This window comes from Suricata suricatta, chromosome 11 (assembly GCF_006229205.1).
Source record: "Suricata suricatta isolate VVHF042 chromosome 11, meerkat_22Aug2017_6uvM2_HiC, whole genome shotgun sequence".
Taxonomy (NCBI): Eukaryota; Metazoa; Chordata; class Mammalia; order Carnivora; family Herpestidae; genus Suricata; species Suricata suricatta.
This window is the reverse complement of record NC_043710.1, coordinates 90,493,188-90,507,530: the sequence shown is the minus strand read 5'-3', so window position 1 is coordinate 90,507,530 and position 14,343 is coordinate 90,493,188. Positions and strand designations below refer to the sequence as shown.

The window sequence follows — 14,343 nt, the reverse complement described above, 5'->3', positions numbered from 1 at the left end:
TCTTTTATTCCATAGGAATAAATCCCATAAGGATTTCACCCTTTCTTCCACTAAAGCCATCCATCAGCCTGCTGCCTCTTTTTTTGTAAATAAAGTTTTATTGGGACACAGCCACATTCTTTCATTTCCATGTTGTTCACGACTGCTTTAACCCTACAGAAATAAGAGTTCAGTGCTGATGGCAGACTCTGTGGGCTGCAAAGCCTAATATATTTGCTGTGTGGCCCTTTACAGAAAAAGTTTCTGACCCCTGCTTTATATTATGAATAGATGGCTAATTTTCAGCAGTTTTTCCAGGAGAATCATGATTTGCACCAACTCATTCAGTTTGCTCAGTGAGTGCCCCCTTTTCTCATGGCACATATTTGCTAGATGACTTATTAGAACCGGTGTTGTGGTCTAGGATTCAGGCTTCTTGAGCACATTAGTCCGACCATCTGAACTGCCTGTGAGACCCACATGCAGTGGCTAGTGCCCTAATATAACAGACATTATTAGTTTCTGATATCTATTTACTGTGCAGTAAATGCCAAATTACAGAGAAACTGGGGCTCAGGGAAGTTAGGGAAGTGGCCTGGGTTACATAAAGTGGTAGCAACTGAACCCTGTCTGTAGGAGGAGAGCTCTTGGCCTACCTACCCCTCCCCTGCATTTCCTGCCACCCCCCTACACCTCACCCTTTCTTCCCAACCTCCACTTTCTAACCCCATCTCTTTGTGATTTCTGGATCTTTCATCCATCAGCCTTTGCTCTTCTGGACAAAATATCATGTTTTTCTTGGAGCGTCCATTCCTCGGTCAGTTTTCTTTTTGACCCCATGCCTCCTCCTGCAGTCATCTTTCTGACCTTGGCTCCCAAGCTCCACTTTCTTGGGGCTGACTCTCCTGGGGGAATGATTTTGAGAGGCAAATGAGGTCTTGGGTTCCCTGCACATCAGCAGTTCCTGCCGGATAGATGGCTGAACCTCATTTGGAGCAGCAGCTGACCCTCAGGTGCTCTGTCTTTTTCAGAAGACAGCAGGTGCCCAGAGAACAGCTTAGGGGGAGGGGGGGAGCATGGCCCAGAGCCACTGGGCACCAAAGTGGCAAAACGGGCAGGCTGCTGGGCAGGCTGAGCTGGCATTTCTGACCTTTGTGGAAAGAGGGCGTCCTTAAAGGGACAGCGAGCTCTTTTCTTTCCTGGTGGCCAGCTGCCAGTTCAGATGCCATGGATTTGAAGAGCCCATTGTTCTGGCAATGGGAGATGGGGGCCCAGACCGCCCAGTCTTTTTTTCTTTTCCCATTACCAACTGCGTGTCCCCCTCTGATGTGCAGCCTGTCAAGAGTGGAGGGACGGTGAGCTCTCCGTCACCCACCCTCCCCTCCTTGAAGGCAGCCTCAGTCACCAAGGCTTAAGAACGGACTAGCCCTCCCCCAGCCTTCCCTTCCCCCTGCTACCCCTCCCCCAGGGCATGGCTCTAGCAGAGAATGAATGGTCTCTGCTGGCTGCAGAGGTGCCCCAGTGAGTTGTTTACTTGTACAGGTGAGTGGGGTGAAGCGATAGGACTGGGGTTTTCTGCACAGTGCCCTTCGTGAACCACCGGCACTAGATTCACCTTAGCTGCTTGTTAAAACTGTCCATTCTAGGTTCCAGTTCCAGAATCTGAATAGCAATAAGCACGCCACAGTTTGAGAGGCTCTCACTAAGTACTTTCGAAGCCTGGCTGGCCATCTGAATCATGTGGGGACCTATGGAATCAGACTATCTGCATGGGGCTCATGAATTTGAGCAAGGGGGCCTCTTGTTAGTGGTTAAAAGCAAATACTCTGGAGCTGGTCCACTGGGTTTGAATCCTGGCCCCACCAGCTACTATCTCTATGATCTTGGGTAAGTTGCTCAGCCTCTCTTGTGCCTCAGTTTTCTTACCTGTAATATAGGGATAATCTAGTATGTGCTGTATAGGATGATGATGAGAATTAACAGAGTTGACATTTATAGAGTTCTTACAATAAAATTAATACGTCAGTAGTATCGTATACTGTTTTTGTGAATTTTGTTTTTTTAAATAAACTGACCATCCATGTCAGGGAACATGGTTCGAATAGTCTTTTAGTGGCAAAGTCCCCTGGCTGCGCTGGCCTTGTATGCTTCGGTGAATGACTGGCAGTTGTCAGGTGCGAGATCTCCATGACTCGCTCGGAGAAGGCAGCCTGGCTGTTTGCCCTGCCCTAGAGAGGGAGGAGAACATTCCCTGCCTGGCTCCTACCTCTAGGCGAGGTGATGTGGATAAGCTTTGGAATGCTATCAGAAGAAGGGGCAGAAGCCACATCTATAAGGCTGGCTGACCTCTACAGAGGGAATTGAAGGAAGGGAAAACAAACTCAGGCCAGAAATAGCTAGACATAAACACAAGGTATTATAATTACTGTCCACACCCAACTCAATCCCCTGAGTTAAATTGAACCGTCTGCACGGCTCTCCTGACCTCAAGGAAGGAGAATGGACAGAAGAGGCTGTGGTGGCTCGGCAGGGGCGGGACGGGGTGGGGTGGGGTGTAACCAGGGATACGTGGGAGGTACCACTGTACCACTGAGTCAAAGCGGGCACTAGGGTTGAACATGCAAACAAGTTGTTATTATAACTTTTTGGTTTTGCAAAACCGTTACTTTCCTGAAAATGATGCTGTTGGACTCGAGTTTTCCACGTTAAGTATCCAGCTCGGGGCTTCTTTTTCATCCTGAGCTCTGTCATTTCTCTGTGCACTCGGGAGTCAGATTTCTCTGGCTGCTTGTGGACATGGCGTGAGGTCAGGGAGGCTGGGGGAGAAAGGACACCCAGCCTGCAAGGACTGGGCTCTTCTGCTTCTTGTCCCCCTTGCACCCCTCTACTCCCACCTTGGGGTGTGCTGTGAAGTCCTCAGGGCAGGACAAAAGGCCGTGGGGGAGACCAGAGGGTTCTAATGCCACACACCCAGTCGGTGGTATTTTGTAGATCCTGATACAAGGGTTTTGGGGGAGTCAAATGCTAGACTATTTAGAAGAAAACAAGCCAGTCCTCCAGGGCACGTCTCGTGGATGTTTTCCATGTTGATTGCAAATGTCAGCATAGAGGGAACGCAGCAGTGGGCAGAGCTTTCCTAGCATCCGCTCACTCCTACTGGAGCATATTTTACATGATTTCCAGGAAGCGTCACAGGACCATTTGTGTTCCTGGGGGGAGGTGGTTTTGATACCTTTGGTGGCTCAGAGACCCACAGCGATGCGCAGGAGCAGGACTTCAGTGGATAGAGAGACTAATTTTGTCAGCCTCCCTCAGGAGAAAGATTTGGCCACCTGCCCTATTACTTAAGAGTATTGATTCATCATTTTGGAGGCTAATGGGAAAGTTCCATTGGTTTTTTTTTTTTTTTTTTTTTTTTTTCCTCTCCTCATCGAAGGAGCTGCAGGAGAGATCACTGCTTTGGGTGGGGATCTGGGCGGAGTGAGATCCAAAAGCCTTTATATGCTGGAGCTGAGCAGAGGCTGTGGATGTTATTTTTGGCCCCGAACAGTAGAGGAAGACCTTACCTCTCAGTTTGGGGAAGAGGAACGTGCAGAATTGAAACAGATGGAGATCCCTAGTGGTTTTCCTTACAAAAATCGGAAGGCCCTGTGCTCATTCACATGTCAGAGCCTCCCTGGGCATCATCTACTGCTCGGGGCTGCTTGGCCACAGATGATGTCTGTGGAGGAGTCAGGAGGTTTTGGAAGGTCATCTGGACCCTCCTGGAGATGGGGATATGAAACCAACAACCTGACTAGGAACTCACCCACTATGAGCCAGCCTCTTACAATGTTTGGCTGCCAAAACTCATAGAATATTCCCTCGTATTTCAAACCCAATTCTATGCCACCAAATAACTTCCCTTTGGAGAAACAAAACAAAAATAAGGCCTTTTCCTCCTTTGGCTTTCTCTCTTCTCTCCTTTTCAAATAGTTGACACCCTGCTTACTCTGAGGCATCTGTCCTTCAGCCTAAATATCTAATTACTTCACAGTTTTGTGTAGGGCAGACCCACACTGTCTGATTTATCTTGTCTAACCAGTAGACCCTGTAAAGTGCGGTACTGTTTCTAAGTACACTCCTACCTACGTTTATTACCTCTTCCACTTGCTTCTGTTGGTGAGGCTCAAATTTATATATATTTTTAATGTTTATTTATATTTGAGAGCAAGAGAGTGTGTGTGTGTGCGCGCATGCACATGCGCATGTAGAGGGGAGGGGCAGAGAGAGACAGAGACAGAATCTGAAGCAGGCCCCAGGCTCCGAGCTGTCAGCATGGAGCCCAACATGGGGCACGAACTCACGAGCCATGAGATCATGACCTAAGCTGAAGTCGGATGCTTAACTGACTGGGTTCCCCAGGTGTCCTGTGAATTTAGTTTAATTATTCTCGGAGCCACCTGAGTCCATGCTGAGCTTTTGGTTTTTGCCCACCAGTAACTAGACTTTCACTTTCCTTCAAGCTTTGGAGAAGAAAGGTCCTTGGCCAGCAGGTCAGCGGCTTATTCTGCACTGCCCCCCTCCCCCTTGCATTAGGCAGTCTTCAGTGTCCAGGGTGCATGGCTGAAGGATCAACGGTGTGTGGACTGTGAGAAGAGAATTTCATTTTGGTGAGAGTTGATTTGGTTGGAGGGCGTAGGGCCGCCAGGATGTCCTAGCAAATGTGGTAAGCGTCACCAGCTTGCCAGGCTGCTGCTTACCTCCTTACTCAGATCTCTTCAGTGCCTACCTGTCCCCCGACCCCCACCCCCCATGAGGTTTTGACTGGAAGAGTCAGGCAGTGCCACAACTCTCTAATAAGGATTGGATTGGAGTTTAGGGAGAGAACCTTCCAGCTGCTGAGCACAGCTTTCTCGCTCTTCTCTCTAGAGACTGGAGGTGCAGAGGGAGGAACAGGAGAGGCAGTTATTAGTTCAAGGCAATGATGTGGTCAGAAGGGAGAAAGTAGAAAGACCAGGACCCAGGAGCTCATGGCCCGGGCAACTGTGGTCAGCAGTACTGCCTTTTTCTGCCCCCACCCCCACTGTGATCACAAAGCTTTTTTTTTGTTCTTAATTAGCACTTTGAAATGTGTGAGGTGAAGAATGAGGGGGACATCTAGACCCGACCCTTTCATATAACAGATGGGGAAACTGAGGCCCAGAGGCCCATCCAGGGTCACACACTAGTGTGTGTCATCTAGGTGCTTATCCCCCGTGAAGGTGGATGCTCTCATAAAGTGAGTTTTGGATTGCAGCATGTCAGTCACTCCTGCATTAGCCTGCATTGTCCTCCTCGAGAATCAAATGTATATTGGGTCCCTACCAAGGGGGGGGGGGGCTGTCTTGGGAGCAATAGCATTAGCAGCCCAGTGGGACTCTTTGGGGACGGTGACTGAGCAGGCTGACTGCCACCGCTGGACACGTGCAGGGACAATGGATGCTGAAAAAAGAGGCCCATAGGTACAAACAATCTACGCTAAGGGCAAGCCCAGCCGGGGTCTGGCAGCCTCACACAGCAGCATGGGCACCTCTGCAGAAAGCCGGCCCTGGACAGCTCTTCCAGGAGTCCATTATGTGCCGTCCTATGGGAAGAGAGATCTTGGAAGTTCTTCTGATGCCTGTGCAAGAGCCCTTTTAGTGACCTCCCTCCTGGAGAGTCGGGGTTGATGTTAGGAGGAACTAGGTCACGATGCTTGAAAAATGAGCTGTGGGACTTTGCTTTCTGCCTGGTTTTCTGTCTTGTCTGGCCCCACTAGCCAACCGAACTTCTATGACACATGGGTGTGTGGGATGGGCAGGAGCCAGCAGCGCCTCTAGCATGGCCTCAAGCCCTCCCATCTGGGGACAGTCATTGTTCTGACTAGGATTTCTTAACTCATCATGATCCTCACTCCCTTTGGCCCTAAGGTACCCTTCTTCCTGTCTTTCTCACTAGCACCCAGTGTTGTGCAGGGGCCTAGCCACACGATTTTCATGCTGTCAGCTCCATTAGCTGCCCCGGCTTTCTGGTTCTTCAGGCTAAAGGAAGAGTGGGTAGGGGGGTGGAGGGAGATGGAGGGGATGGTCATGTGGCCCAGGCCCCTAGCCAGTGGCAGGAGGGACTCAGTTCTCTTCTTAAGTACATGTCAACATCTTAACTGGGGCACCAGCAAACAGGCTTCCCTCTTAAAGACCTTAATCCGGGATTAAGGAGAGGTCAGTTACCTCTACAGAGAGGTGATTAGTCTCTCCTAATATCCTGTAGTGGACAGCGGTAGAAAGCCTACCGTGGTTATCTGCCTCTCCCGGGGTTGGGGGCAGAACTCTCTAGAAAGCCCAGACTTGTGCTGAATTCCTGAGTCTTGAGATTCAGCCATGTCCTTACCCCTGAGCGATGTGTCTCTCAACACCGCCCTATTCACACACATTCCTTCATGATAACTGGTGTGTGTCTTAGGTTGGAAAGAGACCCTGGAAGTGACAGGCACATTCGCCTTGCAGGAGCTTTATTGGGAAATGCTCTTGGGAGCAGACCTGTAAGTAAGTGACGGAATCAGGATTGGACAGAGGGAGAAGTTAAACTTTGATGAACTTGCAAGAGGCTTTGATCAGTTCCATGAAAATCCCTGGCTTTGGAATGGCCTTGCAGAGTCATCCCACCTTGAGACAAAGAATCAAGTTTTCTTTTCGTATCCTTTTAGGGACGGATTGTCCCTTGGGTGTGGTCTGTCTTCACAGAGAAGGCATTATTCTTTGGTGAAGCTATTCTCTTTGGTCAAGGGCAGTTCCCGAAGAGGAGCTTCCATGGCCCATCAGCAGCCCTGACTCCAGAGAGCTGGGGAAAGACGTACCTGCTTCTGGAAGGCAGAGTTACCACTACATGATAATATCCTGCATGTGTCTAGGATCTGAGGACTTGCACGTGACCTTCCGTTTTCTCTTCCTCACCAGTGCCCTTTTTTAGAACGGGTGTTATCTACCTTTGACAGAGAGGGTCACACATGGAGGGTCTGAGGGTAGCTGGTGGCAGTATCCAGAACTTGGTGACTCTGAGTGGTGGAAAGACCACTGGACTAGGTGGCCTGTGTTGTTATTTAATCCTCTTCCATGCTAACCTGTGTTAACCCTGGGATTGAGGGCTAAGTTAAATTTAAACTACTTAATTTGCATAATTAAGTAATTAGATGAGCTCTCTGCCCATGTTTTAAAGGTCCCCAGCCCGGCTTGTAGCCACCCTCCTGGCAGTCTCTTGGTTCGGTGCCTTCTTGCTTAAGCAGTTATAATTGCCTACAAAGAGGACAACTTGTCTTTTTCTGTTAAGTGACATTCCGTTTGATCCTTGGGACTGCACTCCCACCTGGTACCCCTTCGCTTTTTCTACTTTGACTTCTCTGTGCCTCCCTGAGGCTTCTGGGCTCCTCGTAGATTCCTGCCACTACCTGCTTCCCAGAGAGTCGTGATTGGAGGTTATTTCATTTATCCTCGTTTTCCCCAATCCCATTTTTTCCTCCCCGGGAGTCAATTCTAGTTCCTCCCATGGACCTTTCTACCTATGAGCTGTGGTGTTCCGATCATGTGTTGGGGATTTGTGCTTTCTGGGCGGGGGAGCGGGGGGGACAGAACACTCTTATGCTGAGGTCATGGAGCACCTGCTCGGATTCTACAAGTCTAGGAGAAGGAGAAATTCTCACTGCATTGAAGAATATCACCAAACTTACCCAGACTTGTCCTCTCTTTTAAAAAAAAAAAAGCGATTTTCAAAACCAGAAGAACAAAGCAAATGGAACTGGGTGGAATTAGAACTCAAGATCAGAGAAAAGAACGTGGGGGGATTTCGGCTTTCTTAAAACTTGCTCAAGTCTCTAGTCCTGGAAGAAGGACATCTCAGGTCTGTCTAACAAACTTGCAGATGTGCTCATCATCTTTTTAGTCAATTTCTTTTCTGTGAAATTGGAATAATAAGATTAACTGAGCTATAACCCAATGTAACCTCCATAAAGTGCCTGAAACAAGACCTGGCATGTAGATCTCGATGAGTATCAGTTCTGATTATTAGTTAGGAAATCATTAAAAGACAAGAAAAATGTCTTAGATTTAAAAAAATTGATATCCAGGGGATACAGATTATTAGACTATACCTCCAGAACTAACTTCTCTATATATTTTTGAAGCTTATTTATTTATGTTGAGAGGGACAGCGTGCATGCATGTGCTGGTAAGGGGCAGAGAGAGAGAGAGAGAGAGAGAGAATCCCAAGCAGGCTCTGTGGAGCCTGACACGGTGCTTGATCCTACAAACTAAGATCGTGACCTGAGCTAAAATCAAGAGTTAGGTGCTTAAGCAGCTGAGCCACCCAGACATCCCAGAAGTTAATTTCTATATTACATTACTAGAGAATTTAGGTTAAAGTCCTACAGACCAGTGGTGTCTAAACTTTTGCTGTACTTTGTAGTCACCTGGAGATCTTTACGAACATCCCCAGACATTCTGATTTAATTGGTAGGAGGTGTGACTGTGCATTGGGAATATGTAAAAATGTCTAGGTGATTCTAAAGTACAGTAGAGTTTGGGAATCACCTGCATGGATCATTCGGTGGACTTACAATTGATCCAGGCTGAAAATCTGGAATGGATGGTTGGGAACATTCGGAAAAGAAAAAGGGGATACTCAGAAAAGCTAATTATTCTATTCATGTAGGATTATAAGAAAATTGGGAGAAGGGGATTGACGTGCATGGTGAACGCAGCTTTGACTAATACATAGAAGGAGAGCTAAGCCCAGAAAGTTTGTGTTTCCAGTGGGCTAGGGGCTTGGTCTTCTTATCCTACTGCCTAGAGCCGATCTATGCCTAGAGCCAGACTGGGCGCTGGGTCAGTGGTGACACAGGTTCGCCACAGAGCAAGAGCGGAGCCATGTTATAGCCCCCTGTCCCCTCAGTGCCTTCCCCCATGTTTTGCTTCAGGTTTTAATTACATAGACATCTCTCCTCCTCATGTGAGAGATGCAGTATTAATGAGATGTCTTGGGTTACAGCTGGGTCAGAGGCATTCAATATACCCTTTCAGACACCCCCAACCCAGCTTCTGTGGATTAAAGTCTGGGTCAGGGGAACTCAGGTCAGGGCGGAAATGTGCAGATCATCAGTTCTCTTGCACGCATGGTTCATAACACATGGGAACTACCCGGAGCATTAAATCTGGAGAGAGTTATTTAGTGGGGTCTTCGGAGCACCTGTTGACCAGGGTACCCCAGCTCTTGTCCACTATGGAGACATACTTGAATGACCCTTCATGGTGGCCCCTTCTCGTATTTTGATTTCTTTGGATATAGGTGGACCTCTCTGGCTAACAGTCTAACTTCTTTCTCCTGTTCCAACTCTTGCTGAGTATGGCATCCCGAGTGCTGAGAGACCTGTCCTGGCCTCTCTGTCCACTGCCTGTGTGACCTGAGGACATGATGTAAATTCTGAGGTATCTCACTGTGAAGTAGGGTTGATGTGCAGAGTAAACGAAGGAACACGTACTGAATCCATAAAATCTCCGGCTCACAGAATGCTCTAAGTAGCCATTACTGCCGCGTCACTCGAGGGCAGAGATGGTGCTTCTTGTTGCTCCTTGCTGTGGCAGTGTGTCAAGGAGCGTTCAGTCAGGAGACGGCACAGCCGCGAGGCCAAGGGGGATGATTTTACATTGAGAATCTTTAACAGGTGAACAGAGGGCTCTGAAGAACGCAGGAATAACAGATGTAGAGAGCAGCCACCACCTTTAGGATTGAAGCCGAGCCCCCAACGAAGGAACACACCCACAAGGGTGATCCCCCTGCAAGGCGGAGATCCACCGTTCACCGGGGAGGCTGTGGTTGTGGCACACAGAGTTCTTGAGGTGCTGCAGGCTGGGGCGGGTAATCCAGCAAGTGCCTGCTAGGTGCACCAGTGAGGCTGCTTAGGCCGTAGGAATGTTCACAGGGTACACCTCCAGCATCATGAGGGAGGGCAAAGAAGGGTGGATTTGGGCCTGGGGGGCAATAAATGGATAACTGGCCTGAGTAGGAACAACGGGACTTGACTTGCAGTATTGTTTCAAGGGTTAAATGCAATATTATGATTGTAACTGGTTTGGGTTAAGTGTGGTAACTTAAATTTTTTTTATGTTTATTTATGAAAGAGAGAGAGAATGAATGGGGAAGGGGCAGAGAGAGGGAGACAGAGAATCTGAAGCAGGCCTCAGGCTCTGTGTTGTCAGCACATAGTTTGATGCAGGGCTTGAACCCACAAACCACGAGATCATGACTTGAGCCGAAATTGGATGCTTAACCGACTGAGCTGCCCAAGCACCCCAAGTTCGATAACTTTTGAAATGCCTTTTACTTCATAGGCTTTTGTTTATGGAAGTAGCATTGTGTGGTGAAAACATGGGTTTTAGGAATACCTGTGTGACCTTGGGAGTAAGGATGGGCTATTTTCCCCCCTAAGTTTTATTTATTTTGAGGGGGGGCATGCGAGCAGGGGAGGGGCAGAGAGAGAGGGAGACAGAAGGAGAATCCCAAACAGACTCTGCACTGCCAGCACAGAGCCCGATGTGGCGCTCAAACCCACAAACCGTGAGATCGTGACCTGAGCTGAACTCAGATGCCCTGGGTAAGAAGCCCAGGATAGGCTTCTATGTTTAGTTTTCTCATCAGATTAAAAAGAAGTTTTATAAGTAAATAAAATAATATATGGGCCTAGCAGATTGTAGATTCTCAGTAAATGTCACATCTTTATTCCTTTTCCTTCTTTGACTTACCAAACACTTCAGGGATCTCCTAGATTAGCAACTGTGTTTTGGATAGTAGTCGTGTAATCGAGTTCACTTTTGTTGATCATTCCCCAGAATTCAAGAAATTCAGATTTAGTTAAAATGAAAGTACCTACTATGTAAAAAAATCTTGTTTTCATTGGGATGGCAGTAGAGTTCAAAGTTACAATAATAGGACCTTATCCTTTGCGCTCCCATTAAGTGCTCTTGGTGAACAAGATACTATGTGGACACCAACCTTCTTTTTATAGAATGTGATCGAACGGGACTGTTGAGTGGGGCCGGATTGGATTTGCCTGTGCACCTTAACTTCTCTTTCTTCCTGCCATTCCTCCAGGGTACTCTTTGAAAAGTGCTTTTGATACTGCACAGGACTCAGAAAACCTCTTTTCTCTTCAAAAATAGAAACTAATGTCAGCTTTCCATATCTCTAAGGGAAAGATTTAATTCAGAAAAAGATACCTACTTTTATCTCCCGTTTCCTAAATTCATTTACAGAAAAGTAGTTTGGGAATTTAGGTGCCAAGCAGCTCAGCTGTTAAATGGCGGAGATTGAGTCTGTTGCATTTTCCAAAAGCTGGTTTGCTCCTTCACATCACAGGTCTTCCATCTCTCGGACTCAGAGGCCTCTGCAGAGTTTGTGCTGTGACTTTCAGGGAGGATGAGGGAGCAGCGCAAATCTAGTAAACACTCTTAGCACAAGAAAGCCCCTGGCTCCCTAATGACGTATCAGCAGCACTTTTCCTGCATGCTGCAGTGGTTTGGAGTGGGACTTGGGTGGGGTGCCTGGAAGGCTCAGTTGGTTGAGCATCCAACTTCAGCTCAGGTCACAATCTCGCGGTTCGTGGGATCAAGCCCTGCGTCGGGCTCTGTGCTGACAGCTAGCTCAGAGCCTGGAGCCTGCTTCTGATTCTGTCTCCCTCTCTCTCTGACCCTCCCCTGCTCACCATGTATCTCTCTCTCTCAAAAACAAATAAAACATTAAAAAATTTAAAAAAAAAGAGTGGGACTCTGGTAAGGCAGTCAGGGTTTCAGATACATGTTCTGCTGTTCATGAATCCTACGCTATAGGAAAGTTAGCGAACCCTCCTCCATCTCTTTGTTATTAACCCATCAGAAAAATGAGGGTGAGAAGTACTTACTTCTTTCGTAACATTGTTGGCAGGATTAGATGAGATCATTCACATCAGAGAGTTAGCAAGTTGCATCGCACACAAAAGGTACTCTATTTCTATTTATTATCAGGTTAATTTTGGTTTTATGTAGCTCAAGTGAGGAGCTTCTGATCATGGAGAAAAGGTTTACATTTTATAACACAGTAGATGCAGCCTAGATTTTCTGATTTGCTTACTTTGTAACTTTCCTGTTATTTATCAAGGTCCAGTTGGGGAGCAGCAGAAAAAGAACGTTCTGATGATGGCAGGGAGCAGAACACGCAATTTAAGGAACAGACATTTTTAGGTCCAGACTCAGTTGAAGCTTGTGAATACCTGTCTCACCACTAGAAGTTACCTTTCATTCTTTTTTTAATAGCTATTCTTTTTGAACAATGTTGATAATCATGATGTTGCTCTGTATCTGGTACCCTGTCAGATACAGTGAAAAGCATGTTACATGTATTTACCTCACTTAGTCCTCACACAGTCCAGGAAGATTTTGTTATTTTTTTGACTAAAGATTAAGAAGTCTGAAGCTTAGTGAACCTAACATTTCGAAGGTCACAAAATTAGGAATTGAGAGAACCAGTATATGAAATCAGCTTAGTCCGATCTCTTAGCCTACCCTTTTAATCCACTGCTATTAATCTAAACTGTTGAGGGGGTACCTGGGTGGCTCAGTCGGTTAAGCATTTGACCGGCTTACATACTGATCTCGTGGTTCGTGAGTTCAAGCCCCACATCAGGCTCTGTGCTGACAGCTGGGATTCTGGATTCTATGTCTCCCTCTTTCTCTGCCCCTCCCTCGCTCACTCTCTTTCTTTTTTTCTCTCAAATATAAAATTAAAAAAATTTTTTCTCAAACCATTAAAGATACTAACACAATGGGGGGATGTGGAGGAGTTTTCAGAGGAAAGATGAATTTGTGCATTTTATAGTGGACATAAGAAAACCTCTGAAAAGTTAGTATGACATGTCCAAAGTCACACAGGAAGCGAGTGGGGAAGCCGAGATGAGGGTGCTGTCTGGTTGACTCCACCAACCCCTTTGTTTACTGTCTTAATAGAGAGCAGGACAGCCAGTACAAAGATATTTACCACATACCTGTGCTGTACCCAGAACTCCTACATGTTGGAAGGACATGAAAGCAGTAGCCTAAAACCTTCTTAGGGAGAGGAAACCAATGGAGCGAACAAAAGAATCTCCAATTAAGTTTCCAATAGTGTACTATAGTTTATAAGGCCAGGGGTGGGGGAGATACCAACTTTTCTTGGGTGCCATGCCTTTGTTTTAGTCCATCATTTTTTCAACAGTGTAAGAGAGGAAAGAGATACTCTTGGCCTTTTCAGATGAATAGGCCGAGTCTGAAATAAAGGGTAGATGGATTAACACAAGGGTCAGAGAGCCAGAAAGCAGCAAAGCTTAGCTTTGCGTGCAGATTCAAGTCCAAAGCGCAAGCTCTTTCTAGGGAGTACCAGAAGAGGGGAGGGAGTTGGGAGGCCCAGAGCAAGGAAGGTATTTCACAAGGGGCAGGACTTGAGCCAGACAGGTAGGAGTGGGTAGAACTGGGGCAAAGCTTATGTCCACCTTTCTTTGGAGGTGAACTTCGCCTGGGTAACTGAAGCGAAGGCCAGACACCCAAACCTGTGAGCTTCTTGATACCAGGAAGCTGCTCGTCTGTCAATGGACTGCAGACAAAAACAGTCCTGGAAAGACCTTTCAGGCAGAGCCTGTAGGCAAAAGTGAGACTTTTTGCCAACAGATGCCCAGGATGTAGTAGCTCCCAGCATGTGTCTGGTGAGCGGGACACAGGTGACATCAAGAGATTATAATTATTATTCAACTTCAGCATGTTATCCTGTGCAGCTGCAGCAGACAGACAGAACTCTGTCCTTGAGGAACATCCAGAAAGTGAGGATACATACATCAACTCTTTGCTACCCCAGGTATGGGGCCTTGTGAATGGCAATATGGGCATCACCTGAGCGTCTGTTAGAAAGGCCAACTCTTGCACCCTCCCTTAGACCTACACGTTAGAATCTGTGGTTGAGCAGGATCCTCGGGGGATTGAAGTTTGAGAAACACTGAGCTAGCCATCAGCATTCTTTTTGTACTTGTTTGTTTGGGCTCAGGTTTGGGCTTCCCTTGCTACAACATCAAAAGGTGATGGTGATATTCCAGAGGCTCAAGGTTATGCTTGGGGTGTTAGGCTGATCTGGATTCCCAGCTCAGCCCTTCTGGCTGTGGGACCATCCACTTTATCAGGCTCAGAATCCTTACATTAGGTGTGGTCATAATGAGGCCTATTACAGATGATTGTTGTAGAAATCAGGTGAACTTGAGGGAAGTGCTTTGCGGGTCATAGATGACTTTCAAAATATCCATTACTGTTCTTGTTGACTAGACTG

At 47.1% G+C, this 14,343-nt stretch overlaps 1 protein-coding gene across 16 annotated transcripts in view; it reads left to right on the top strand.

Moving 5' to 3' along the window:
* Positions 1 to 14,343, top strand: part of GRAMD1B (GRAM domain containing 1B) — a 161,351-nt gene that overhangs the window by 84,061 nt on the left and 62,947 nt on the right. The gene's annotated exons all lie outside the window — the stretch shown is intronic.